The 6,019-nt window shown below is 38.3% G+C and overlaps 1 protein-coding gene across 1 annotated transcript in view; it reads left to right on the top strand.

Moving 5' to 3' along the window:
- Nucleotides 1-4,980: 4,980 nt before the first annotated feature.
- Nucleotides 4,981-6,019, top strand: part of si:dkey-19e4.5 (UBA_like_SF and PTH2 domain-containing protein) — a gene marked incomplete in the record, with an annotated part of 7,802 nt that continues 6,763 nt past the window's right edge. The window contains 1 exon segment of the mRNA XM_037679158.1: nt 4,981-5,233.

The raw sequence follows: 6,019 nt of genomic DNA, 5'->3' as shown, positions 1-6,019 counted from the left end.
TTGTTTATGGCAAGTAATCAATAAAACAACTATAGGAAGTGATCATCACCCTATCATGACTGAAATAAAGTTACAAATAGAAAAATATTGTATAAATGGGATGGAAAAATGGTGTTTTAGATCTGCAGATTGGAAAACTTATCGGAATAGTAGTGAAATAAAAATGCAAAATGTAGATATAAGTGGTAGTATTGACAACTTTAATTCTTCTGTATGTAATGATATCCTTGAAGCAGCCAATCAGGCTATAAGGAAGAAAGGAGGGAAAAGGAAAGAAAGTTGGTATCATGGTGGACAACAGAATGTACTAAAGTGATTAAGAACCGAAATAAAGCTTTCAAATTATTAAAAAGAAATCATAACTTTCAGAATCTGAATGAGTACAAGAAACTGCAGCAAATGTAAGAAGAACTATTAAAACTGCAAAGAGAGGTTATTGGAGAAGTTTTTGTAATTCAGTAGGGAGGGAGACGGACATTTCTAAGGTATGGACAATGATTAAAAGGATGAATGGGATTAAAAGAGTGAATGGATACCCAATACTAAATGATGGAGAGTTAACAGCAGTGAAAGACAGAGAAAAGGCAGAAATGTTGGTAAATACTTTCGTTAAAATTCATAGTTCTGAAAATATTAATGAAGAAGGGAAAAAGGAAGAGAAAAGACAATTTTAGAAAACAAAGAGGTATTGGAGCAAATAGAAAACACAAATGATTCACTGAACATGCTGTTTACAATAACAGAGCTGAATAGAGCACTTAAAAAATATAAATTGTCAGCTCCAGGAAAAGATCAGGTTTGTTACGCGATGCTAAGTAATTTAAGTAGATCATCTAAAAATATTCTATTAGAATTATATAACCGAGTATGGGAGGATGGGAAATTCCAAAAAGTTGGAAGGAAGCAGTGATTGTACCAATTAGAAAACCAGGGAAAGATGAGTCAAAACCAGGAAATTATAGACCTATAGCATTAACATCCAACATATGTAAAATAATGGAGAAAATGATCAATGAAAGATTAATATATTATATGGAAAATAAAGGACTTATGTCAAAGTATCAGAGTGGTTTCAGGAGAGGGAGAAGTACAATGGACCCAGTTTTATGTTTAGAGCATGAAATTAGAAAGGCTCAAGTGAATAAAGAGTGTTGTGGCAGTATTTTCTGATATAGAGCGAGCGTATGATATGATGTGGAGGGAAGGATTATTAATCAAAACTAGAAGAATGGCTATCAATGGTCATATGTTTAGATGGATTAAGACTTTTTTAGAAGGAAGACAAATACAAGTGAGAATAGGGAAGGATTATTCTGAGAGTTGTAATATAGAAAATGGGACACCACAGGGTAGTATAGTCAGTCCATTATTATTTTCAGTGATAGTTAATGATATGTATAAGGAAGTAGAGGGTGGAATGGGATTTTCACTTTTTGCTGATGATGGGGCAATGTGGAAAAGAGGAAGAAATCTAGAATTTATTATAAAGAAACTTCAGGGAGCAATTTCAGTTGTAGAGAAATGGTCGTATAAATGGGGAGTTGAATTTTCTGTAGATAAAACTAAAATAATGATCTTAACAAGGAAAAGAGTTGATGAGAAACTCAAGCTAAAATTATATGGTCAGGAGTTGGAAAGAGTTAAAGAATGTAAATTTCTCGGGTTGTGGTTTGATGAAAGAATCACATGGGGTGTACACATTAAGAAAATAATAGATAAATGTAGGAAAGTGTTAAATATAACACTAAATATATACATTAAATGGGAGAAATGCCTCTTAAATTTAGAAGGGAACAGCTGTCTTTGAACTACTGGACAAATTTACAAGGTCAAAGAAATGATCATCCAACATTAGAGGTGCTTAAATCAGGTTGGGACAAGAAAAAATCAAAAGCTTTGGGTGGATGATAAAAGCCAAAGTTAATGAAATCCATTTAGATCAACTAGATATATGTCAGAAAGTTCCATTACCAACAACACCACCTTGGGTACTTCCTGATGCAATAGTAGATTTTTCATTATTAGAAAAGAAAAACAAGAATAAATCTTTTATTATGGATAAATATACAGTACAGGAGTACATTAACCAGTATTATAATTATGTACATATATACACAGACGCATCTAAAAATACAACTAATAAAATTGGGATTGCATTCATTGTACCACAATTTCATGTTAAAGTAGTAAAAAGGGTTAGTGATGGAGTATCGGTTTTGTAGTAATGTAGCTGTTAACTTCACTACTAATTAATTATTCTTAAAGCTAGTTCAAGCACAAATAATATTAATTGTTTAATTACAACAGATTCTTTCTTTTTCGAGTTAAATTTCTGCCATGTGACCGAGATAACTGTGAGTGGGATGTTTAATCAGTGACATGAGACGCCATTTTATCTTTGACCTATCAGAATAAATGCAGTCATTTATTTAACAGAATCAAAATTTAACATCAGAACATGTACACATTGATTTGCTGATCTGTTCCTGATTAATAAAAACTTGGCACGATTTACTAACAAGACAACAGAACATTACGGATTGAGACTGATTCATCTCTGAAGGCATCGAGATAACTGGCGAAAAGAAAAGTTAAAGAGGAGAAATAGAAGTGTTTAAAGATTTAAAGAGGTTTAGATGGAAGCTATGTGTGAAACCAGAACTTTGCACCCTTCCTCCGACACCCGCTCAGCTTTCCGGTACACTTCAGGACGTGCAGCGACTTTGTTACCTTAGATGGGGGATACATCCACTCCGGAACAGAAGTCCATTAGTACGATCCCTTTACAGCGTCTCCGGTTAAAGTCGCTAGGAATCTTTAGAATAAATGCATATACTCAGTTCCACCGAATAAGCTTCCTTAGAAGTGGCGCATTTACTGCTCGGGTTGAGTGCACAGCGATGCGAGCCGTGACTCCGTTAAAGGGAGGGACCCCTTGGCACATGGTCCCATCCATCCGCTCCAAGTTCTGAAGACTTAGCCCTAAGACTTAAGACTCCGACTGAGTTCCAGCACTGAACTCCAGGACCGAACTTCAGGACTGAACTCCAGGATCAAACTGCAGGACCGAACTTCCAGCACTGAACTCCAGGACCGAACTTCAGGACCGAACTGGGTAGTTCCACTAAGTGTTCCTTTAAAGGGGTATACACTTCCTGTTACGTGGTACTTCCTGATTGGTTGAAACAACCAGCAGGGGTGTGGTTCTAGTGATGTCAGAGGGTCACTAGGAGTCAGGAGACAGCAGGAATGTTTAAGAACGGTTAGTACAGACGGAGAAATGTTATGACGATGTGAGACAAAGCAGGTGCCAGTTGAAGTTATTTACTGTCTGCTAGTTTTAAAAACAAGACACTTCGTTCTAATAACTCGTCTCTGTTTGTCTCTGGGCAACACGGTGGCGCAACTGGTAGAGCTGCTGCCTCTCAGCGAGCAGGTCCCTGGTTCAAACCCCGGTCCAGGGGTCTTTCTGGGTGGAGTTTGCATGTTCTCTCCGTGCATGTGTGGGTTTTCTCCGGGTACTCCAGTTTCCTCCCACAGACCAAAAACATGCATGTTAGGCTGATTGGTAACTCTAAATTGTCCCTAGGTGTGAGTGAGAGAGTGAATGGTTGTTTGTCTCGTTTGTCTCTATGTGTCCCTGTGATGGACTGGAGACCTGTCCAGGGTGTACCCCGCCCCTCGCACAGTGATTGCTGGACATGGGCACCAGCGACCCCCGTGACCCAAAATGGAATAAGTGGGTAAAGATAATGGATGGATGTTTGTCTCTGACTTTCGACCGACATCACTACCCTCATTCAGACAGAAGACTAAATGCACACTTACTTCGTAAATAGACATTTAACTGTATGATCAAAGTCTAATGAGGTTTAAAAATCATTAATACTGTTTCACAGTTGATTTAAATGAGTGGTTCACTTCAACATTAGAAATGGTATGAACTAAACACACTTTTGATTATCAAGATATTGTAAAATAGTACTGATAATGTAAAAAGAAGAGTGTTCTTTCAATTGATTAATTCAGGATACAATTAAATAGTCTCTTGATGAGAATTTGTATTTCTGGATTCAAATCAATGAAATAGCAGTTCCTGTCCCCTGAAGGTCTTCAGAGACAGGTTGATGTCGGAGGCCTAGTTCACTACAGTTTATACAGGAGAAATGCTGCTTTACTTTTAGCAGTTCAGAGTTAAGACCATTAAAATCAATCATCTGCTCAGATTCTAGTTCATCATTGTCCAGTTTACAACACAACCAGTCAGATAGTAGACTAGATATATTAATAGAAATACAACAAACACTCTATAGGATCAACATGATGGGGATCACAGTAAACTTTACATGGGTTCCAGCACATCACGGGGTTATGGGGAATGAAAAGGCAGACAGGATGGCTAAGGAGAGCACCAGTCAGGACATGGTTGATATAATGTTAGGTTTAGTATAACAGAAATAAAGGATATAATAAAACAAAAAATGAAGGAAAAGTGGCAAAAATTATGGGAGGAAGAAAGGAAAGGTTGGTGGTTTTATAAAATACAAAGGAAAATTGGAGAAAGGAGAAGAACAGAGAGAAACAGGAGAGAAGAAACAATTATTTCAAGACTCAGAATTGTGCACACTGGACTGAACAGCACATTATGTTTAATAAGGAAACATGAGACAGGGACATGTGAGTGTGGAGAAGAGGAAACCATAGAACACATTATTTTACATTGCAGGAAATACCAGGTTCAAATAAACAAGTTGATTAGACATCTTAGTAAAATGACACTAGACATTATTGAATTATTGCAGAAAGATTCAGGAAACAGAGGCTATCAAGCTATATTTTATTTTTTAAAACAGTGTAGGTTGTAAAATAGGATATAAAAGGAAAGAGATTTATTTTTGTCATGTGGTTCACGGTCCTTACCAGTTGGTGGCGGTAAAGTCTCCTTCAGTTGTTTGAAGCGCCAATAAAACAAGAAGAAGAAGAAGAAGAAGAAGAAGAAGAAGCAGACGAAGAAGAAGCAGAAGAAGAAGAAGAAGCGTCGAGCTCAGAAGGGTTCAAAATGGAGTCATAGACACATCAGAGACATCACCAGAGACACCAGAGACATCAACAGAGACACCAGAGACATCAACAGAGACATTAGAGACATCCTGCAGTTTTATGTTCAGAAGACATTAGTTGTTTTCTGAGTTCGTGTCGTCAACACGGGGACAGGTCGCTGCAGCACGCGCAGGTACTGACCGTCTCACGCGAGCTGCAGGAAGTCACACTTTGTTCACACGGGATGGGCACGTGTGAGCCATGTTTGCTCTCATGTGTCACGTGTGAGCCATGTTTGCTCTCATGTGTCACGTGTGAGCCATGTTTGCTCTCATGTGTCACGTGAAGTCTTGCTCGGATGTCGCATGTTTATTTCAGGCTAACGGTGCTTCCAGCTGCTAACTGGTGTTTTTTTTATTGGTTTCTAAACGTTAATAAAGTTACTGACCTTTTCTTTAAATCACCGGATGATGCAGATGAAGGAGGTTTTGTTTTCCTGCTGATAATATTTCATGTAACTGGTATGTACTGGTGCCAACGTGGAGCTTCATGATCCGGTCACTGGGTTGAATTTGACCATAAAGACTTGATCCAGTAACTAACCAGCTCTGATGGAACATACAAGGCACTGCGTGTGCGCGTGTTGCTTATTGTACCTTATATGTGTTGTGTCTGAAACAGGCCTCTCCTGTAAACGAGTCCTCGTGACTCAGTGACACTACCGTGCACAAATAAGCGTGCGTGTTCACTGCAGCTGTGTAGTGTTGTGTGCAGATGTGTAGTGTTGTGTGCAGATGTGGTGTTGTGTGCAGATGTGTAGTGATGTGTACAGATGTGTAGTGATGTGTACAGATGTGTAGTGATGTGTACAGATGTGTAGTGTTGTGTACAGATGTGTAGTGTTGTGTGCAGATGTGTAGTGTTGTGTGCAGATGTGTAGTGATGTGTGCAGATGTGTAGTGATGTGTACAGATGTGTA

Source organism: Nematolebias whitei, chromosome 7 (assembly GCF_014905685.2).
Source record: "Nematolebias whitei isolate Nwh7 chromosome 7, NemWhi1, whole genome shotgun sequence".
NCBI lineage: Eukaryota > Metazoa > Chordata > Actinopteri > Cyprinodontiformes > Rivulidae > Nematolebias > Nematolebias whitei.
This window is presented reverse-complemented; position numbering and strand designations above follow the sequence as displayed.